The sequence below is a fragment of the Sciurus vulgaris genome, assembly GCF_902686455.1.
Source record: "Sciurus vulgaris genome assembly, chromosome: 19".
Classification (NCBI taxonomy): Eukaryota; Metazoa; Chordata; class Mammalia; order Rodentia; family Sciuridae; genus Sciurus; species Sciurus vulgaris.
In genome coordinates, this window is record NC_136480.1 from 28,974,833 (window position 1) to 28,999,829 (window position 24,997).

A 24,997-nucleotide genomic window follows, 5' to 3' on the forward strand; every position below is an offset into this window, starting at 1 on the left:
ACTATGCAAGTTATTCTCGGGTACAACAAGTGTCTCTCATCTGTCCAGGTAAGTGCCTCTCTGTTCCACAAATGTAGTGAATGAGGACATGGGTCTTATGAGTGGGTTGGAAGGGGGAAAAATGGGACTCTTAGTGAGATTTTTGTTAGCATTAGAAGAGCCATACAACTGTAACCATTACACTCAACCTGACAATTGTGTTTTGTAAGATGCAAAGAAGGAAGTCTTCCTAGGATACACAATCCTTTCATTTTGAGACCTAGAAAATTGGCCAGTGTTTTCTATAGGAAATGTTCATTATTTCAGGTTTCTATTTAATTTTCTTCAGACAGCTATAGCAGTACCCAAGTTACATATGCTATCATGCTCTCTCATGTTTTATATGTTCCTTAGTTTTATACAAATAACCAGGGAAGTTATAAGATTACCTGCATTATTTTTATTAAATATATACAGCTGTGCTTCCTATCTTCCTGAATTTTATAAAACTACTGTTGATATTTGACTTGTAAATTTTGAGGAATTAACAGCAATTTTACATACTCCAGAATGTAACAAGTATAACCACACATTACCACAAGCATCTATTGAAGTTGCTCATGAAATCTTTCTTGTCTTAATCTCACAAATTAAAAATGAATGGTTGCATCCATACTGTGTTTTCTGCCCATTAGCAAATTTCAACGAGCAGAGCAGTGGTCCCTTGACAACCTTAGGAGAAAAGACAAGTGATCATTATGATGGTTTCCTTTTCTTTACCACTAAAGTCTCAAGAATATAATTTCCAATATCTGGGTAGGAAGATTATTTGTGCTCATTAATCTTGTCCCTTTTTATTATTCATCTATACATTCTCTTTCCCATTTTCCTAATAATGAATGTGTCTGAAAGGCATTTTGTTAGATTATCTAGAGGAGAAAAAACTCATGCTCTTCAGGTGTGTATGCTTTGTTAATTTTTTTAAGTACATATTTTCATGAAAACGCATTTGTGGAAGATTTTGAACCTATCTTTTTTTCTTCTTCGTTAAGCAAACTGCACTTGACTCATGTCATTATTGAGTTCATCGAGGTAATGGATTCTCCTGCAGTTATCTTTGGGTTTCCCAGTAATGGTAGCTTAGTGTCTATGATGAAGCTCCTTTGCAGTTTATTCTTGTTTAAAAGTAATTTTTAAATCTACTATTTCTTAAGACAGATTTTGAAATATTGTGAGGGTCTAGCTGAAAGTATGTACACTGAGCTGTAATTAAATCCTTCCAATTTTCAGAAACCATGAATTATCATCATCCAGATTTTTCAGAATACCTGTCATTCTTTCACACAGATATTCTTCAGGTTTTTCTCCTCCATATTCCTGGGAATGTGTATTTCATAGAACTTCTGTACACAGCATGGCACATGAGTCGTGATAGTCATGCTCTCCCTGATGTGCAATGTGTTTCTCCCCAGTGCTTGCTCTTCATAGTGTCCTGGCTAGAATTGTGCCACAGAGTAGAACTTTCTGCCCAATTTACCCCTGTACCAAAACCAAGTGAATCAGGACCAGTCCCACCTCCCAGATTTCACTTCTCCAGGTTTACCTCAGCATACAGAAGGTTTTCAGAGCAGTGGTGAGGTTCAACTATGTAGCAAAGAGAAAACAAATCATGCTCCTTTGCTGCTGTTGCTATCCTCCTCCCCTCCTCCACTTCCTCTTCCTGCTTCTTCTTCTTCCTATGATTCTTATTTTGGTTCCAGTGAATAAATCCAGGAGTGCTTAACCACTGAACAACATCCTCAGCCCTTTTTATTTACACAGAGAGACATGGTCTCACTAAGTAGCTTAGGCTGGTCTCAAAATTGTGATCCCTTTTCTTCAGCTCTCAGGCTGCTGGAATTACAGGCATGCACCAACTTGCCTGGCTGATGTTAATTTCCCTCTGATTTATGTCCCTCTCTGTGGAAATTACAGGGTTTCTGAGGATAGTTTGCTTTCTCTAGCTTATACAATGTGATTGTTTTTGCTTGAAACAGTACGATTTCCAAGCACCATCACAGCACTAAGAGCCAGAATTGTCTGTTTTTGGTACCAGGGATTAAATCCAGGGGTGATTAAACATGATGTCATAGCCCTAGTCCTTTTAATTTGTTATGCTGGGACACAGCTTCACTAAGTTGCTTTGACACATGCTCAGTTGCTGAGACTGGCCTCAGATATGTGATCCACCTGCCTCCATCTCCCTAGTGGTATTTGCTACTATACCTGGCCCATATTTCTCTACCTTTATTATTGAAATTTGTGAAGAATTATTTTAAAATATTGGTAATGTCTCTATTCTGAAACACAAGCTATACTTACAAGTCTTTTAATTTACAAAGAACTTTGTATAATTTTTAAACTGCTTTCAAAACTGTGACTTGTATTCATTTGTCAAATATTCTCCAGGATTATGATTACATACACGAGTGCATTTTTTTTTTTTTCAGAGAATCCCTGTGGACAGCACTGGCAGCATGCTGCTGAGAACTTCACCTCCCCTGATGTGCTGGCTATTTTTTCCTAGTGCTCTTCACAGTTTGCCCACTAGACTTGGGCCACAAGAGAGAGCATGCTGCCCAATTTATCCACAGTCCCCAAACCACCTGTGTGAAGCAGGACCTGTCTCACCTCCCAGATTCCTTTATTAATATTTAAATCTATTTATAGAAGGAGATGATAGTGATGATAATGATGGTGAACTTGAGCTAGAGTAAAATTCAGTTAAATGATAATGACAACCCAAAGTCTGTTCTCTCATTGTATGTGAGACTAGACATGGGTTTCTAAGTGCTGGGTGGGAATCATGTTATTTACACACAATCACCAACTTAAAAGATGGGCAAGATGATTTCAGAATTCACAAGAACAAAGAGATATGTGTCCCTTCCCTACTTCATGCTGGAATATGCACACCTAAGTGTCCAATCTCACATGGCAATGTGCAGACAGATTTTCCCATATATTTTCATGCTCCAATTCCCTCCTGGCCATCAAATCAGGAAAACCATTCTGAACATTCCTTGCTAGTTTGTGCTCCCATTTGATAAGGTCATGTTAAACAGGATTGTCCAAACTTTTGAAAACTTCCAAATGATAAAATACCTAATATGAAGAGACCTTTTTCATATAACAAAGGATACTTAGCTGGGTTGTACTTCCTCTGAGGAGTCTCCAGCACATACTATCAATTCTATCAGATTTCTCATTTATATTTTCTAATCCATGCATGTTTAATTTTCCTAATCTTACCACTTAGTCTTTCCTTTCTTGTACTTCCTCTTCTCAAATCTGACCTATTCAAGAGAAGTATTTTCATCTGATTGAAGATCTTATATACACAATGCCAAATTTCTCTGAAGACTGCCATTTTTATATTCTGGGTGTGAAATATATATGTATATGTTGCATTGTACAAATAGGCTGTTTAAATGCTATCTCAGGATACTCACTCCTAAAAGTGACATTCAGGGAGGGTAACCTACAGTATTTGGCTGATGGCATACAGCTTCTGTTCTGTTCCATCTCCTGGACTATGTTGTGCTAGACAGGGGAGAGCCTAATTAGACATAGTTAAAAGTGGACATTTTGGAGAAGTTCCAGTTTTTAAGATGGGAGCATACTCACTAGAATATTTTCCACTAAAATGACAAACTCGGAATTATTTACATACATTTCTTTAAAAAGCATACTTATTGTATATTGTTGAGATAAATTCAAGCAGTATGTTTGATAATGATGAATGTGATCCAGAAGTTAGAGTGTGAGGGCTAGAGAAATACACACTGTGGTGTACCTGGCTCTCCTTGGAGGACGCAAAGTTGCTGCTTTTGATGATATAAAATTATGCCAATTTCCTTGATGTACACTTGAAAAAGATTATTTTTTCCTATATCTTTGGTAAAATTTCAACTCCAGGAAAAAATACTTTCCAGTGATTTTTAAATCTCCACTGGAGCTATGACTTCCTGAATATTAATGCAAATTTATGGCATCTGTACATTCCTGATAGTTCTAAAACTTTTAGTTTGACAAGACTGCAGATTCTAAAACAATTCTGTAATTAATACCATAAAGATCTCTGATTTACAGGTTATTGAAATATACTTGTTGAAGAGCTCTGTAATGCCAACTATTTCTACAGCTGAGTTTTTTTTATTATTTATTTATTTGTTGAATTATTTGCTTTATTTATGTTTTTATTTTAATTTTTATTGGTGCATTATAATGATACAGAACTGTGGAATTCATTGTTATGTATTCATACATGCACACAATAGAAATCAATGAAAACTCAAGTTTTAAAAATGATTTAACCTGAATTAATGTAAAATTGTACTTCACAGAAATCATGAGAGTGAAGGTAGTTTGATGGCTATTTTTAAAAGGTAGTTATTAAATGATAATTTGTGTCTATTTAGTATTGTTGGACTCAGCAGCCCAGCAGGCTGAGGCAAGTTTGAGGCCAGTGACAGCAACATAGTGTGGTTCCAGTGAGCTTAGCCAGATGGTGTCTAGAAATAAAAAATAAAAAGAACTAGGAATGTGACTGAGTGATTAAGGGCAACTGGCTTCAATTTCTGGCATCAAAAATAAAACAAAATTTTATTCTTTGTAATCTTTCACACTGGAAAGCTTATTTTAGATGAAGAAACAAACAAAAACAGACTTATATTGTTATCAGTACACATTGGACTCATGTTAACATTGTTTAGACATTGTTAATATTTGTTTATGATGTTAACATGTTAACATCATAAAGCTCAAAGATGAGTGTAACTGTGGTATTTTACTATGTGTTCCTGGGATTATTGTGGGACTAACTCAAAAGTGTTGGATGAATGAATGGAGAAACTTTTTAAACTACAATAATTTTCTTCTTGATCATCATTTTTTCCTTCTGATTTCTCTTTACTGAGACTGAGAATAGGAAAACAAGGCCATATTTTATACAAGAACTTTACAAATCAATGGGAATATCACAGTAAATTTTAATTAACAAGGAATTTATTACTATTTATAAACAATGTCCAGCTATCACATTACAGCTATCTTTTTCTAATAATGCTATAGAGTATTATTTCAGAATAATTCAAATTTCAAAAGTTTACCTAAATACATGTCTCAGGTCTGAATTCTTAAATAGTGCTGCATTTGTGAGTGATTAACATTTTTGCTTTCCCTTAGAATTTTACATTACAGAACTTCTGCCATAAAATAAATTATGCTTATATGCTTGATTTTCACATGAAAATTCCTTTTTACTCTGTGACGGCCAAGAGTTTAGAATACCATGTAGTTTACATGGATGACATTTAAATAAATATGCCACACTCTCCAAGAAATATTGTCCCAGCAGATCACTGACCATATTTTCCAGCATAAAATTCAGTTTGTCCTCTTGAGTCTGGAGGAATGTCACATTTGATTTATAATGCAGATGACATCTTAGAGACCATGTTTCATTGGGTTGGATACTTGTCCTTTAATTAAAACCTTAACATGGAACAACAAGGTCTACTTTAATTGAACTTCTAGTTACTATTCTGAATGTAATGAATTTAAAAGAGAAAAAAGTGATCTATGCTCTTGGTATTATTTCTGGAATATTCTAACAGAGGCTACTTATTCTTGTTTGAGGATTAAAACAGTTTGATATGTATAGGTACATCAGAGCATTCAATGGGCAGCAGTAAATATATTCATTTTTTTCTGAATGTAAATGCTCTACTATGCTGAAAATTTCTCTCTCTCTCTTTTTTTTTTTTTTTTTTTTTTTTGGTATCAGAGATTGAATCCACAGGTGCTTAACCAGTGAGCCACATCACCAGCCCTACTTAATATTTTATTTCTAGTCAGGGTCTTGCCAAACTATATAGAACCTAGCTAAGTTTCTGAGGCTGGCTTTGAACTTTTGATCATCCTGCTTCAGCCTCCTGGGCTACAGGGATTACAGTCATGTACCTTCACACCCTGCAGTAATTTCAAATTTCTATCCTCTCTTTTGAGGCAACAACAGAGAAGATCTGTTATTAAAAAGGCTGAATTTATTCTTCCAAATCACATGCATGAAGAAGTATATGATATGAAAAATAGAAGCCACCATTTTTAGAGTTCATTATGTGCCACAAACACTTCCAAAGTTGGTATGCATAATTTATTTTCTTCACACAAAATATCTCCAGGATATACATACCATGATTATTTATGTTGATAACTGGTGTCATTAGCCCTCAGCACCAAACAGTGCTTAAACTTACACTATTGGAAATGACAGCTCATAGACATATTCAATCATTCAGCTTCACACTTCACACCAACTTTTTCTTGTTTATATATTATAAATATTTGCTCTGACACTGAATAAGAAGGAATTAACATGGTGTCAACATGAAATAACTCTGTGCATGTCTCATCTGTGGTCACTTTGTGTGTTGGAGGGACTCATTTCTAGGTTCCTGCAATCAACCCTGCTCACATTCTCCCAAAATTGTGGAGCTACTATTATGTATCTGAAAAAAACAAGCACAGGAAAATCAAGTGATACTCTGCCTTGCCCCAGAAAATCTCAGGCATGAAGTAATAGGAAGGAATCATATTCTAAAATATATGGCAATGCTTTACTGTTTTTCATTTTAACTTGTTACCAGGTATTGAACCCAGGAGTTCTCAACACAGTGTCACATCACCAGTCCATTTTATTATCCAGATTGAGAAAGGGTGTCTTTAAGTTGCTTAGGACCAGACTAAATTGATGAGACTGGTCTACAACTTACAATTCTCCCATGTCAGACAACCAATCTACTGAGATTAACAGAGTGTGCTACCTTCTTGACTGACAATTCCTAATGTACAAGAAAATGGAAGTACCATTACATATGCCATTGTGGAGGCCCCAGTGGCACATATAAGTCAGCCAAGACTGGGAGGTTTTGGGACAAGGGAGAGCATGGGGATGAGTTCTGGCTGGTGTGAGGTGGAATCACATTTTGTTTGTTTTTTGGATTTAGTGCTGAGGCATGCTTGGTGGTAAAGTTCACCAGCACCAAGTTACCTCCAGGACTTTTTACTGCATATTTTGAGGCAGGCTCCTACTGAGATGCCCACACTGGCTTCAACGTTGTGATATTTCTACCACAAGCTCTCAAGTCACGGGGATTTCAGGTGCCACTGTGCCCAGCACCAGAACTGAGATTTCACATAGAATTAAGATACATTTGGATGAATTCTTTTTATTTTCCTGATGACAGGAAACAGATATTTTCTAACTTGTCTCCTAAAGTGTTCACAATAGTATTTTCCCTCATGACATTAGCAAAACAACAACCTGTACAGTGATACATAAGAAACACTGTATATTCTGAAATTGGCATTGGGATTGTGGCCAACATCATTCTTCTTTTCTTCCATATCTCCTTGTGCTTCACAAGGCACAGACCTAAGCCCACTGACCTGCCCATTGGTCTCTTGGCACTAATTCACCTGGTAATGCTGCTCATCATTGGGTTTATGGCTGTTGACATTTTTACACCTCAAGGGAGAAGATGGGGTGACCTGATATGTAAATTACTTATCTACCTGTACAGGTTGTTTAGGGTTTTCTCCATCTGTACCACCTGCCTACTGAGTGTCCTCCAGGCCATGATCATCAGCCCAAGAAACTCATGTTTGAAAAAGTTCAAACATAAATCCTCACATAGAAACCTGTTTTTCCTTCTTTTCCTGTGTGTCATCAATTCATTCTTTGGTAGCCACCTCTTAATCTCCATTATTGTTACCCGCAATTTGACCTCAGACAACTTAATCTATATCACAGAATCCTGCTCTCTTTTGCTCATGAGCTTCCTTCTGGGACACATGTTTGCCACCATGTTGATCTTCAGGGAAGCCACACTTATAGGAATAATGGCCGTCTCAAATGGACACATGGTGGCTCTCTTGTGCAGGCATTAGAGGCTGTCCCAGCATCTTCACAGCACCAGACTCTCACCAATATCATCCCCAGAACTGAGGGCCACACAGACAATCCTGCTGCTCTTGAGTTGCTTTGTGGTCATGTCCATTATGGACAGCATTATCAACTATGAGAGAATTACACTGAATGATGATCAAATATTCTACTGTATCCAGATTCTGTGGCTCATAGCTATGCGCCATTTAGTCCTTTGGTGTTCATTGCCACTGAAAAATGTATAATTAGTGTTTTGAGATATGTGTGGGGGAATACATGAAATATTTGATTAGCCATTGAGAGATTTTTTTTTAATTAGAAAAAGTGCTTTCTTTGGAATGGTTTATCAAGTTGTATAACTACAATACAAAGATGTACTTCTTCTGTTAAACTCATCTACTCATATATGTGTGGATGGCATGTCCATAAAAGAAAATTAAACTACAGGCCTCTTTGGGACATTACCAGGGGTTGATTTCTCTTACTGGGTTCTAAAGTGGGTCTTGTGAGGTATATGACAATTTTCTTGATTAGGTATTCTGAAACTATTTTTAGATACAATATTACCCATGGTTTTCCATAATTGCATTTTCTTAGTTATCTATAATTTTCCAAACTAGATATGTAAACATTTACTACATAACGTATCACATGATCCAACACTCACACACACACTTGCATACTACATTCAGGGTATTCAAATGGCATTTCTGTACCATTGCTCATATAATCAAGTTTTAAATATTCAAAGGTCGAAAAAACTCAGTGCAAACAACTGGAAAAATATAAAGACAATGCATGGCTTCTGCATACACTGTAATATTATTAACTCTTCCAATGAAGAAAATTCTTGCCATGGTGCCACATTGCTGAGCCCTAGAGTTATTCTACTCAGTGAAGCAAGTCAGTCACAAAAGAACAAATACTGTATAAATGTGCTTAAATAAGGTAGAAGTTGGAATAGGCAAATTGATAGACATAGAAAAAGAATGGGATTCTAGTGGGCAGTGGGAGACTTTCATTTGTTACATGCAGAATTTCTATTCAGTAAGAAGAAAAGTACATAAAATTGATGGTATTAAAAGTTGTGCAAAATGGGAATAGATTCAATGCCACTTAATAGTGCACTGAATAAATGGTCACAATGTTTATGTTATATATATTTTATCACAATAAAAGGATTTTAAATGATCTTAACCCAGTTGTGGACAATATTCTTTCCAAAATTAACATTAAGTGATAAGACTGTAAACATGCCACACGGTAATTTGGTGAACATTAAAACATTAGAGCTAATTTGTCCCAATGATATGAAGATTGGTTTGAAAATTTCAAATCTTATTCTAAATCTCAACCAGTAATGATGTTCCTCAAGTGAATTCTGTTAAGTACATCTCTGAGCTACTGAGACTTTGAAACACTTTAAATATGGCAGTAGATCATTCTAATGTTATGGTTTCTTCAATGAAATGTAGATGAGGTCAAAACATCAAATTTAAACACTAAGTTGGACATGCAAATTTTCCTAATCATGATATCAGTGTTCTTATAATTATACACTTGTACTACATTCTATTTAAATTAGAAGAATCAGTCAAATATAAATTACTCTCAAATAAAATGCCTATAGGAAAAAAATGTAAGAGGTGATGGAAGCAAAGTATACAAATATAAAAATTAAAAAAAGAACTGAAAAGGAACAGAAAAGAGGAGAAAAAAGACCAAAGAATTTCACTACCGAAAACAATGAACTAAATGTCCATCTAAGTCTTTATCAATAGCTATTTTGAATAAATGAAGCTAACCATGAATTGACACAGGGTGGATAAATAAACCACCTAATAAAATACCAGTATGAACTCTGTAAAAATGAACGCTAGGTGGAGGGACTTACACAGGATGACAGTACAGGGAAATGTTGCACATTGCAGAGGAAAAGCAGGATAGCATGAGCACCTGAAAATGATAGCTTTGACTTTTAGGTCACAAATGGTCAGAGATGAAGGTCATCACATACTGACAAGGACATCAACCCATCAAGAAGGTGTCACAGTTACAAATGTCTGATATAATTTCAATCATCAAAATCAATAAAATGTTAACAGAATTCAAGATGAGTGAACAGCAATATAATAACATGAAAACAATTTTATACTTCACATCAACGTGCAGCTCTAAACAGTACTAGGGCAAAAGGACCTAAGAGATAAACAAACATTCCACCAACAAGAGATTACACTATTCTGATGTGCTTAGGGCAGTGCTCAGAAGAGGATACATACCAGGTCACAAACAAGACTCCTCAATCTTAAAAACACTGAGATCATATCAAGCACATGTACAAGCATAATAGAATGAAAAGAAAATCAATGAAATACATAAAACTGTAAATAATAAAAGTGTGGAAATTAAACACTTTTAAACAATCATGCAAAAAAATCAACAGTGAAATCAGATAATTTCTTGAGAAAAACAGGAATCAATGTAGAACATATTAGATTTTTGGGGATGCATCAAGAGGAGTATCAAGTGTTGTAGAACAACACATTTCCATATTACAAAAAAAACAAGATCAAATATTTTGTCTTCAATGTCTGAGGTTCTGTCTTCCAAATATTCTAGCTGATTGGTTATGCTTTCTATTTAGTTTTTAATTTGGTTGTTTCCTTCATTTCAAGAATTTATCTTTCATTTTTTTTCATAATCTCTTTCTCTTTATTGAAATAATACTTTGCTTCCTGCATTTGCTCATTTTTAAGATAATTTATTTATTTTGATTCATTGTAAACTTTTAACTGTTGATTGGTGCAATCATTCAATTCCTGTATTTGCTCTCTTATCTCATTGTTTGCTTCTCTGATCATTTTAATTATGTACATTCTGGACTCCCTTTCTGACATTTCTTCTGCAATGATGTCATTGCATTTTATTGATGTAGCATTTAGGTTGGTTTGGCACACTTTATCTCCTTGTTTTCCCATATTGTTCATGTATCTTCCCCTCTCGGAGTGCAAATCTGAGGTATTGCAGTTTTCCCCCTATAGACTTATAGTGTTCCTGCAGGTTTCCAATAACTCTCCTTGAAGTGAGAGATCAATATTAGCAGCATACCATACAAACAATATACATCATTAACTCAAATATTTTCTTTTAAGGTATTGACCATATTGTCTCAATAAACAGATTATTTGTTTGATTATTATCTACAGCTTAGCCAATAAGGTTTACAATAAGGACCATGATTTCTAACATTGGACAAGGAGGATTGGGAAGAGGGTAGGATATAATGTTAATGAGATCGAAAGTGCTTCTAGAGAGGTACCATGTCATAGGAGTAGTGCAAGCAGAATTAAAAGAAACTAGTTGCTAGCATGTGAAAAGGGACAAAAGGTCTCCAAGGAGACAGATAGACAAGAGGAAAATAGGATGAGAAAAATATTAATTAAAGAAAAATGTAGGAATAATATTAGGTATAATAGGAATAATCATAATATTACTACTAATAAAAAAATCTACAATAAAACTATACAATACTGTTCAAACCTCCTAGTCTTCAGTAGCCTGAGGTCTTGGAGGAACTTGATAATGCAGTGACCTAAGAAAGGTGCTTCACTTCTAGGGATGGTGGCCCCTAGGTGGGGTATAAATCCTGCTAGTGAACAGAGGCACCTCCATGTGTTGACAGATGGTCAACAGCAGCATGGGCACTAGTCTGTGATCTTACTCCTGGCTGGTCTGGGGCTGGGACTCTGGACCTGCCTCCCCAAAGCTCGATTTCTTTCTTTAGTGCTCTGTATTTGTCATTGTAGAAGGCTTTCACTTTGTTAGATTTATTCCCAAGTATTTTATTTTATTTTTTATATTTTGAGGCTACTGTGAATGGAGTACATTTTCTAATTTCTCTTTCAGAGGATTCATCGCTTGTGAATAAAAATGCCATAGATTTATGAGCATTGATTTTATATCTTGCTACATTACTGAATTCATTTATGAGTTCTAGAAGTTTACTTGTGGAATTTTACAGCTCCTCTAACTATAGAATCATGTCATCAAGAGACAGGGATATTTTGGGTTCTTCTTTTCTTATTCATATCCCTTCAATTCTTTGATCTGTCTAATTGATCTGTCTAGAGTTTCAAGGATGATGTTGAATAGAACAGGTGAAAGAAGGCATCCCTCTAATTTCCATTTAAGGGGAATATTTTCAGTTTTTCTCCATTGAGAATGATGTTGGCCATGGGCTTATCATAGATGGCCATTACAATGTTGATGAATGTTCCTACTCTCCCTATTTTTCTAGTGTTTTGAGCCTGAAGGGTGCTGTATTTTCCCAAATGCTTTTTCTGCATCTATTGAAATAATCATGTGATTCTTAATTTTAAGTTTGTGATGTGGTGAATGACATTCATTGATTTTCAGATCTTGAACCAAACTTGAATAAAACCCACTTGATCATGATGCACTATTTTTGAAATATGTTTTTGTATGTGATTTGTTAAAATTTTGTAAAGAATTTTTGCATCTATGTTCATTAGGGATGTTGGCCTGAAATTTTATTTACTTGATATGTCTTTGGTTTTGGTATCAGGGTTATATTAGCTTCACAGAATGAGTTTGGAAGGTTTGGAAAGTTCCCTCCTCTTCAATTTCATGGAATACTTTGAGGAGTATTGGAATGGCTCTTCTTTGAAGGTTTTGTAGAACTTGACAGAACACTTCTGGTCCTGGACTATTCTTTGTTGGTAGGCTTTTGATGACATCTATTTCATTGCTTCTAATTCATGTATTTAAATTGTGTATGTCCTCATTATTCAGTTTGGGTGGATCATGTTCAGAGACATCTAGAAATCTCTTGGTGACTTCTAGATTTTCTATTTTGTAAAAGTATATATTTTCAAAATGCCTTCTAATTATGTTTTGTATTTCAATAGTGTCTGTCATGATATTTCCATTTTCATTCTGAATTTTAGTAATTTGATTTTTCTCTTTCCTTCTCTGTTAGTGTGGCTAAGGGCTTATCAGTTTTGTTTATTTTTCAAAGAACCAAAATTTTATTTTGTCAAGTTTTTAATTGTGTTTTTGTTTAAATTTCATTGATTTCAGCTCTGGTTTTAACTATTTCCTGTCTTCTACCACTTTTGGTGTTGATCTTTTCTTTTTCTAGAGCTTTGAGCAGTAATGTTTGGTTGTTTGTTTGTTGACTTTACCTTCTTTTATTGAATGTCCTCTATACAATGAATTTTCCTCTTAGAACTGCTTTCATAGTGTCCCAGATAGTTCAATAATGCAGTGACCTAAGAAGGGTGCTGCCCCTCTAGGAATGGTGGCCTCCAGGTGGAGTATAATCCCTGCTACTGGGCAGAGGCACATCCACATGTTGACAGATGGTCCACTGTAGCATGGGCACTTGCCTATGGGATGAGGCCAGGCTTGGCTGGGCCTGGTTCTCTGGGCTGGGACTCCTGCGTGTCGAAGTCTCTGGTTCTCTGGGCTTGCCTCTCTGGAGCCTTTACATTCTCTTACTAAAGAGTGGAAGGGAACTCAGTGATAGAGCATGTGTGTAGCATGTGTAAGGCTCAGGGTTCCTTGATTCTTAATGCAATGATTCCAGGACATAGGCCAAAAGTACAGGAGGTAAGAATCTGATGGTCCAGAATATGCTCCTCTCAACTAGTGCATAATTTTGGAAAAATACTTTCTCCTGTGCTGATGACACTTTTAACCTCCAAAGAATGATGGCAGTGCATCATAACATAATATTTTACCTAAAATTTGTCACGATTCCCACCTCACATGAGGTAAATCTCTACTTTCACATGACACCAAGTTACAATGTCTCCAAGGTAGACCAGAATTAAGCACAATTAATATTATGTTCAATAGATATAAATTTTGCTGAAAAGATTCCTATGATATAAAAAAAAAACCAGGGATATAATTCATGACTAAATGCAGGTTTTAGATAAAACTTATATTTTTTGGTTCATAGCTATTATCCCAAACTGAATATGGTTTTCCTCTATTAAATTTTATTTTATATTTTCCTTGTTACACTTTGTAACTTTTTCCTGTTGTTTTTCAGAAGCGCTGCTTCTAAAAGAACCACCACTTCAAATAGAACCTCTTAAGATAAGCTGACATAATAAGCCATCACATCTAGGATGAATAGAATATAAAAGCAAATACCAGTACTAATAATGACCCCATTTAAATTGAAGGATTCACAATGAAATTTTATTCATTGAAATTAAAAGCAGTATTCCTACTTCAAGTCTGGTGAAACTGACCTGCTAGATATTTAAAATGAAAACCTGGAGACCAATGTTAAGGAAGTACAATGGTCAGGGAAAAAGAAGTCGATAAGTCCCAATAAGGTCAATCAGGATCAAGGGAAGAGTGGAAACACTCTAACAACCCTACAACTTCAGAGAGTTACCTGACTTTCCCATTACAGGCATTCAAAGGACCTCAGAAAACAGAAATCCAATCAGAGTACATTCTACAAAGAGGAGGTTCACTGGACAGAAAAGCATTTCTGAAACATCCCAAAGAAGCCACATTTATTCAGCAAGATCCTGACTGATCCTGGCAAATGGCACAACTGACAGAGGAAAATCTGAAAGAGTTGATCTCTGAAAAATCTCAGCTGACTCTAACAATGGATAGGAAAAAGATCAAATTTGACCAACTCAGTCTTACACATCGGGCAGGAGACTATCATCAAAACACAGCCATACATGGACATTTAAAGAAGACAATAGTCCTTTTATTGTTACTTGAGATGTTCAATTGTGCCAGTCCTTCCAAAAGTAAGTGAAACTGGAAGGTTATGAAGGAAAGGTTTTCATATGGGAGTACCTGATAAATATCACAAAAAGTTTGCTCAGAGTCACAAGTCTGATCCGAGTCAACTTGAGACCTACACACATTTCTGACCTCTATCATAAGTAGACTTGACCTCTGTATGTTTTGTGATTTGTTTGCTGATATGTTTACTATGAAGTTCTGCTCAGAACCCTCCCCTGGAGTTCCAAATTCAACACTTACAGTTGGCAACTTAGATTTAGTGCAGACATGTAAAGAAGACAAACTTCAACTGAGGTGGAAAAGATGCTACCAAGTGCCCCTAATCACCAAGATTGCTAAAATGAAGGAACTCTTAACTATGTGTCATTTCCACTTCAAAATATTAATAAATCTAGGCTGCCTGGCATTAAAAAGGGCAAAGAACAAAATGAAAATAAGACCAAAGGTATCAAAAGTCAAAGCAAGGACTTGTGAAAAGTAGAAAGGCTGGTAGTCCATTTTCAGAATACAATATTCAGCCTTAATTGGGATGTAAAATCCAATCCTGGGCACTTAGAACTTTTCCACCTGTATCCACTCATGGACATCTAAAAGGTAGCTCTTCCCTTGGTCCTTCCCAATTTCAAAATTAGTCAATCACATAAAATGGAATGTCAAGCTCCTCCTATCAGAGCAAAGTCAGGGCTGTACTGGGATAAAAACAGGTGGACTGTCTGCCCAAGAATGCAAAGGATGGCATGATAATTTGTCTCCACGTTATGTTCAGCAGCACACCATCCTGCAGAAACCAAGTGTGCTTTGCCCATCAACTTGTGGCCATGTGTTTGATACCTTCTGACACCCCAGCATTCCTAACATGATCTGGGAAAGAGTATGACATTTTAAAAATCTTTTTTATTTTTACAGACTGCAGTTTCATTCATTGTACACAAATGGAGTACAACTTTTCATTTTTATGGTTGTACAAAATGTAGCTTCACACCATTTTTGAAATCATACATATACATAGGGTAATACTGTCTGTTTTATTCTACTGTCTTTCTGTCCTCCACCCTCTCCCACCCCATTTTCCTCTACCCCATCCAAAGTTCCTTCATTCTTTTCTTCTCCCCACCAACACCCCTTGTTAAATATTGTCATGTACTTTTCAAAGGAAATATTTGTCCTTTGGTTTTTGTGACTTGGTCTATTTCAATTAGCATGATATTTTCCAACTTCATCCATTTACCAGCAAATTCCCTAATTTTATTCTTCTTTATGACTGAGTGATATTTCATTGTGTATATATATTACAGTTTCTTTATCCATTCATCAATTGAAGGGCATTTAGGTTGGTTTCACAATCTAGGTATTGTGAATTCAGCTACTACAAAGATTGATGTGGCTGCTGATTTTGAGTAATTTGGGTATAAACTGAGGAGTGGGATAACTGGGTCAAATGGTGGGTCCACTCCAGTTTTCTCAGGAATCTCCATACTGCTTTCCAGAGTGGCTGCACCAATTTGCAACTCCACCAGCAATGTATGAGTGTTCCTTTCCCCCCACATCTATGCCAACACTTATAATTGCTTGTGTTCTTGATAATAGCCATTCTCATTGGAGTTAGATGAAACCTTAGGGTGGTTTTAATTTGCATTTCTCAAATTACTAGGGATGAGGAGCACTTATTCATATATTTGATGATCACCTGTATATCTTCTTCTGTGAAGTGTCTGCCCATTTTCTTAGCCCATTTATTGATTGGGTTTTTGTATTTTGGGTGTAAATTTTTTAAGTTCTTTATAAACTTTGGAGATGAGTGCTCTGTCTGAAGTGTGTGTGGAAAAGATTTTTCTCCCACACTGTAGGCTCTCTTTTCACATTATTGATTGTTTCCTGTGTTGAGAAAAATCTTTTTAGTTAGAATCTATTCCATTTATTGATTCTTGCTTTTATTTCTTGTGCTATGGGGGTCTTGTTAAGGAAGTTTTGTCCTATGCCAATGTAATGGAGATTCAGGCCTACTTTTTCTTCCATTTGGTAAAGGGTCTTGGGCCTAATTCTTAGATACTGATCCATTTTCAGTTGAGTTTTGTATAGGGTGAGAGATAGGGGTTTAATTTAATTTTACTGCATATGGATTTCCAGTTTTGCCAGCACCATTTGCTGAAGAGGTTATATTTTCTCTTTAGTTTTCCCAATGGTAAAAGATTGTCCAGGCCACACAAGATCCAGATGTCAATAATTACACTCTCCTTCCTCACAGAGAGTGACAGTTTTTCCACATTCTGACAATGTAACAGCCTGTGGAGTTGCGGAGTGATTAAACTGCTGGAGGAATAGGCAATATTGTAGAGTCAGCACTTCTTTGAATCTGCTCTAATATTTAAGCTGGGAACAGCATTTTGCACCTACGGTTCCAGCTACTCAAAAAGCTGAAGCAGGAGGATCACTTGAGCTCAGGAGTTCAAGACCAGTCACCGTAACAATGGTATCTCAAAGACCAAAAGCAATATTTGAATATATACTGGTACATAGTATTTTTAACTTACAATGAAGGAGGCAAAAGGGGACATCTCATGTCTAACATTGTTCATCTGGTTACAGGAGACAGAAGAGTTGGAGAAATAGCAGCCTCATTGGTTTTGGGGATCAGTGACATTGGATGTCACCCACAGTATCCCTAGAAATGCAGCTGGAATCTTCACATTCTACACCAGGAGGAGGATAATAACTTGGGTTGACCTCCAGGGATTGCCCATTTCTGCTTCCACTGAAAGGCTTTCACATTGACCTTGTGGTGTTCTTTCAATACAGCAGCATGACTACTTTAGTTAGGGCTACATTGCATTGGGCAAAACATACCCACCTGCCATCCAGCTGCATTGTTGAGCTGGAAGGATGCAGGTGTGGGGTTGGCATTGTAGTCCCTGGTTGTCTGTACCATTTTTTGTGACTCCTACATGCCAGTTCAAAATGATAGTCATTGTTCTAGCAGCATTACTTATCATTGTCTGTGTGCTGGAAGCTCAGGACATACAGCCTGACATTCAGGGTTCAAATCCTGACTTTCTCCTTAAATTTCCTCTGGAATTCACTTGCTTAACTTATCTAGGCCTTTGTTTCCTCCACTGAAAAGTGGGGATAGTAACACTACTATCTTCACAGCATTACTGTGGTAATAAAGAGTTAATATATACATATAATCTGTATACATACAGATAGTAGCAGTTACTCTTATTTTTACATTGGGGCATGATTTGCAAATTTGCATATCACCTTTGTGCAGGGGCCATGCTAATCTCCTCTGCACCCTGCAATGTCAGGATACATGCTGCCAAAATGAACACCATTGTTAGTTCTCATTTGCCTCATAACCTCAAAACATATACTGTCTGCATTTTACATTTCAGGTTGAAAGATCTAGGCCACAATTCCAAGGCCACTAGACCAATAGAAGGAGAACTGGGATGTGGTTTAGATCATCTGTTTCCAAGACATCTGGCTCTCTCCTGTATTCTTACTCCTGATTACTAGCTACTGTTTTGTATATCTTCACTATGGGCTTGTCAATCAGATTAATATAAAATTATATTGACAAATGTTAAAATGCAAAAATGTAGTTGGAAAGAAATACATGGAGATTATAAGGTACAGTTATGATTAGAAAAGCTCCTGGAGTTAACAGGAAAGGAATTTCATTATCCTTATTGACAGCTCTCCTGTAAAAATATAAATGAATCATAACACTAATTATTTCAGGCACATAAAGAGAGCTGTACTTAAGTGTTTTCTCTTACTATTACTAAACAGAAAATTTCTTTCAAAATGCATTTTTCCAGCATTGTAAACTTTTGGAAATTGAAAGATGATCTGCTTTAGTCATGACCAGTAACAAAACAACCCATCTTTGATCAAAAAATCTTCTTTTCGGTGGTGGGAAATAGGAATTGAGCCCAGAGCCACTTACACACTGAACTACATCTCAGCCAATTTTATACTTAATTGTGAGACACGGTCTTGCTAAGTTGTCTACAGCCTCAGGTGCTGAGGCTGCCCTTCAATTTGTAAACTTCCCACATCAACCTCATGAGCCACTGAGATGACAGGTGTGTACAGCTCTACCCAGTTTGATTTAGCATTTTAACAAAGAACAAATATTGAAGCTAAATCTCCATCAACCTCACTTATAATTTTTTCCAACAGAAGCAAATTTTTATAAACTCTGACATATACAATGTAGGATAACAAAATGAGGGTTCACTCAGCACTGAAGAAACATTTCCTCTCCTTTCCCAATGTGGATTGGAAGAAATTGATTATCCATTTTTCAGTGCTGATTAGCATCAAAGCACTGATGGTGGCATAGCCACTGCCCACCACCATCTGGACCCCAAGCTGAGCTGGATCATTCTTCTGCATCTCTGTAGGAGAGGTGGAGATACTGCAGTCCATGAAGAACATGACCACAAATAAACCCATGCAGGATGGTCCTGGTGGCCATCAGTTTTGGGAATGCTTTTGGAGAAAGGCTGGTTCTGGGAAGGTGCTGGCACTGCCTCTTAGGTCTGCACAAGAAGGTCACCATGTACAACTTGAAACGGCCATGAGACCTACAAGGAAAATATTCTGGAGTATTCAGGCTAAATAGGTCTTGAAGTAGTGATCTGTGGGTGAAACAGTGCAGGATTCAGAGGCAAAGCAAAACCTGATGTTGTATTAGTGGGGACTCCCATGGAGACTAAAATATGAACATTAATGTACATGGTGAACACCCAGAGAATGAGAAAGCAACACAGACTTTGTTGTGGAGATGTCCATTTTTAAATTTGCCAAAATGGAGGTTTTGGGGCTAAGGGTGATGGCCTAAAGTACACTCAGCAGGCAGGTGGTGCTAGCAGACAGGCTTCTCATCAACCTTACAAGCAGAAAACTGCTTTGCATGTGATCTCATTCCAAGTGTCCTGAATCCCAAAAATGTCCATATCCAGAAATGCCCTGATTATTAGCATCAGCAGATGAATGAGGGCCAGGTGAACAATGGTCAGATCTGTGGTCTTGGCCTTGTGCTGGGGAAGGAATGTGGGGATGTGAAAGAGAAGCAGGAAGATGTAGGCTGTGATCCCAATGACAATTTGAGAAGAAAAGGCATTTCCTACAGAAATAAAATGTAAAGAAGAAAAATGAAAGCATTTCACCTAAAATCAGGAACAAGATAAGCATGTCCCCTCTCATAATTTTTACTCAATGTAATTCTTGAAACTCTAGCCAGGGCAATCAGGCAAGACAAGGAAATCAGGGGGGCAACAATTGGAACAGCAGTCACATAATCACTGTTTGCCGATCACATTGACCTTCATCTAGAAGCCTCCCAAAACTTCTACCAGAAGTCTTCCATAGCTGATTAAAGAATTTAGCAAAGTAGCAGGATACAACATCAAGACTCAAAAATCAACAACTTTTCTATTCTACAACAGTGACTTGACTGAGAAAGGAATCGAAAAATGACCCACTTAACAATAGCCTCAAAACCTACTCCAAAGATGGAGTTGAAAGATTTTTACTATGAACACTATAGAATGCTGAAAAAAAAAATTAAAGAGAACCTCAGAAGATGGAAAGACGTCCCATGTTCTTGGATAAGCAGAGTTAATACGGTCAAGAAGCCATATACATATTGAATGCAATCTCTACCAAAACACTTATGACATTCTCCATAGAACTAGTAAAAAATAACACAAAGTAATTAAGAAATTTAGCTACTTTCATAGGTTACACTCATGTATGAGACAATGCCAATAGCTTTAGAGCAGAAATGCCTGAAGTGAGGCAGGAGATCATGGCAGAAGAGTGTGGAGGAGGAAAATGGCTCAGCACATGCCCACCATTAAGCAGATGAGAGAACTCCTCACCAGGAATAATAAAGTCTCCAAAGGAGGCCCTTAGTGACCTACCTGTTCCAGCCACACCCTACCTACCCACAGTAATCACCCAGTTAATTCCTGAGTGGATTAATATGCTCACTGGATTAAGGCTTTCATAACCCTATTATTTCGCCCTTAATACTTCTTGTCTTGTCTCACACATGGGCTTTGGGGGAATTCCCCTTATGTAACCTGTGTCAGCACTTTCACTGCGATGTGTTTGGCTGTCAATTTTTTGTGTTTTCTATTAGGATTTATTGAAATTTTTATTTTATATGTCTCATTAGGTTTCAAAATGGTTAGGCAATAATTTTCTGTTAATGTTTCTCTCTTTTTCTTTTTCTTTCCCAAGTTCTAATTATACATAAGTTAGAATGCTTACTCACATACTTCAGATGACCTCTTGTTCTAAATAAATATTCATACATTTTTACTCCTGGAGTTTGAACCCAGGTCCTCACCATGCTAAGCATGGTCTTGTATAACAGGCTACATCCCTGGTCATATACCTTATTTTACCCATCTCTCTAATAAATTTGGGTAATTATTAGCCAGTTTTTACTTCTGTGAAACTCACTTCTGCAGTTTCAAATCATGCCCACTCCATCCATATGAAATTTTACATCGTAATCAGTATATTTAAAGGTCTTGAGTTTTCATTTGATTTTAAGTTTTCATTTCTCTCAGAAAAAACTATTATTTTCTTCTATTATGTCAGTATTAATTACTAATATATTGATTACTATTGTTTTGGAGTATTACATTTTAATAGTGGATCATACCTGAGTCTACTTAAAATAATTATGTTTATTTTAGGCTTGTAGGTCATGGGTTTTCATTTTGTCTCAGGTCTTATGAATGTTCATAAAATTTTGTATAAATTACTTAGGAAACAAATGAACATTGGAGCCTTTATAATTTTCCATTCATGAGAATGAGAAATGACTTCTAGGGTTCCAGCAGAGTGGAGTCCAGCTCAGACTCTGTCTCAGCTTCAAGTGTATTCCCTCTACTTGCTATACATCAACTGCAGCTTCCAGCTCTGCCTCTGTTTTTCTACTTTGTTTCAAGTTCACTTTCATGTGGTGCACAGCTTGAATCCTGAAATCTTCAATATGAAAATCATAGTCTACATAAACCATAATGTCAAAAATTCAGGTGATCAACAGGAGGGACTGGGGAAGAAGGCATCCTTCAGACATTCCAGAGCCACAGGGAACACTAGGGATCTCTCACCCCAGGATCAAGGCATCACAATATGTGGAATGGATATATATATATGTAAAATTTTATTTTTAAAGCTTCATCGGTCTATATTTTACCTCAAATGAAAAAAGTATATGAGGACAGAAGTATGTCATTTTTATGTATAAAGATGTCAGAGAATAACTGGGCTGTGTGCCTGTGATCATTTGTGATGCATAAAACAGAAAATGAAGTTGCTTCATATAAATCCTTTCGGGTGTCTTTCCATGGGTTGTCATGGGAACCAACCCAAATATGCTGAATGAGTTAAAGGATAAATATGTCAATTGGCATGGTCATCACATTGGAGAAAACAAAAACTTTTTTGTAATGATGTTTAGAATTGTCTTTTTACACAAATACTGCCTGTTCTCACTCATGTATAGAAGTTAAATCATTGACCACATACAAGTGCACCTTAGAAGAGGCTGGGAAGGGACAGTGTAAACATCAATGAGGGGTGGGGACACCTGTGCACAACTGCAGGGCTGCAATTAGCAGTTGTCATGCTCTAGAGCTAAATATGGTCACTAGAGTCCAAACCAAATAAACTTATACATAGAGGAAAAAAGTTTTGAGACTCACCACACTATAAAATGATGAAATTTGAGGACACTAAAATGTTAATTACCCTAATGTGATCATAAAACAATATAAACATGTATTGATTTATAATATTTTACTCCAAGTCTTAGTCCAAATATTGAGTCAATCAAAGGTTACAATAAAAAAATTTATTTTTCAATCTTTTAACCAAACATCTACTTAAGCTATGAGTTCATACTCGATACACTATTTTGACAAGTCTTTAACATGTCAGCTTTCCTTAGCAAATTTTTGTACCATGGATGGAACCAAGGGGTGATCTATATCCCCAGACCGTTTTCATTTATTTTATTTAGACAGCTTCTGACTACATTACTTAGGATCTCTGATACATTGCTGAAGGTGGCATTAAATTTCCAATCCTTTCAAATCTCACCCTCCAGAGTTTCTGGGATTTTCTTAGTATCTTATCTTTTATATCTATTTGCTCATGAACTATTTTATCTTACACCTTTGTTTTCAGATAACACTATGTTTCAGTATGTGAAAACACAAATTAAAACTTAATTATTACACATTTGAGAGCAGGGATTAAAGTAAATACATATGTTGTCCAGGAAAATATTCTGCCAGTAAGTCACTACAACATTTTCTAGAATAAAGGTTTTAGCTCTGTAGTAGAAATTTTAGCTAGAATGTATGGACCTCATCTTGATTCCCAGCATTGCAAAATGTTTTTTCTATTATCAATTTGATATGTGGACCTCTTGAGTATGGAAAAGTCTCACTCCCTTCTTGAAGGAAGGAGGACAACCTGTACTCCAAGAAGCCTGAATTTCAAGGTTAGGTAAGATATTTAGTCTTTATACAATACCTTAAAATGGCATAGCTGCTCAATTCACAATAGCCAAACTGTGGAACCAACCTAGATGCCCTTCAATTGATGAGTGGATAAAGAAACTGTGGTATATATATACAATGGAATATTACTCAGCCATAAAGAATGATAAAATTATGGCATTTGCAGGCAAATGGATGAAATTGGAGAATATCATGCTAAGTGAGATAAGCCAATCTCAAAAAGCCAAAGGACGAATGATATCACTAATAAGTGGAGGATGATACATAATGGGGGGGAGGGAAGGGTTAGTGTTAGGGTTAGAGTTAGGGTTAGGGAGGGGGGCAAGTATGGAGGAAGGAAGTACTGTATAGAGGGTAAAGAGGGGTGGGAGGAGTGGGGGGAAGGGAAAAAATAACAGAATGAATCAAACAACATTACTCTATGTAAATTTATGATTACACAAATGGTATGCCTTTACACCATGTACAAACAGAGAAACAACATGTATCCCATTTGTTTACAATAAAAAAAAATAAAAAAATAGGATCATAAAAAAAAATGGAGTAAACCTGGATCAATTTTAAGTCTGATTCTATTTTCTACCATGATTTCACATATTTAATTAAAAACTTCAAAATATGTCCCTGCTAGTGTTAGATAACTGGACTTGGCTCACATAGGACACATTCTGACCTGATAAGAAAAATATTTAAAATCTGTAGCTATAAAAGGGGAGTCAAATTTTCCAAAAATTCCATCAATATTCTCTGACCAGAGATTTTTAAGAAATGCTAATATTCTGGTCATTTTTAGCCCCTCTCAGTTGGTGACAGAGGTGATCAGATATTAAGAGAACAGAATGAAGTCTATCAAATTACATGAATGAGAATCTGCACTATTTTAGTGAGTAGAACAATTCTGGAGAGGTCATTCTCTGCAGAAAGGTGACCCTGTTTGGTATGCATGCTTCATCCTTTCACACACTATATCCCTTCTCTGCACATAATGAGACTGTTTTCACTTTATAGAAAAATGGAGCCTACAGCTCAGGCTCATGGAATTCTCAAGGTCACAGTTGAATTAAATGAAGCATCATATGGGCACATTAAAGCCATCTGACTTCAGAGTGTGTATTTCTTAGCATTTTCTTTATTAACATATTAACACAATTACATGTGTTTGTAAATGAACCAGAATAAAGTTAATACAAATACAATGTCAATATGGATTGTCTAAACCATTGAGACAGTTTGCTTTGGGGGGGGTTCTTATCAAATGCAACCCCCATACTTTTAATTTACCAAAAATTACACTGTTCTTACTATATTCCTTTCATGTTATCAAGACGATGGACAGAAAGAAAATAAGAAATCACCCTTTGAGAAAGACATCACCATGAACAACTCAAAGTCATAACATGGAAATAGTTTCTATAATATATGACAATTTTTAATGCACAGGAAAATGTTTTGTATTTAGAGACACAGATAATAAGTAATTATTGGCAAATGATGGGAAAAGAGAGAGGGAGGGATGACTTCCAGAAGAGTACCAGAGAATCATGAATATTGAGGGGGAAATGAGGCATTTGAGTAGGTCCCCTATTTTCCTTATGGACACAGTGTTGGCTGAGAAGGATAAAAATTAATATTTTTGATAATGAATTTTTCTTCTAAGACATGTACG

At 36.3% G+C, this 24,997-nt stretch overlaps 1 protein-coding gene across 1 annotated transcript in view; it reads left to right on the forward strand.

Annotated features, from left to right (window-relative positions):
* LOC306650219 (vomeronasal type-1 receptor A8-like) overlaps positions 1 to 24,997 on the forward strand; it is a gene marked incomplete at both ends in the record, with an annotated part of 160,433 nt that overhangs the window by 116,687 nt on the left and 18,749 nt on the right. The gene's annotated exons all lie outside the window — the stretch shown is intronic.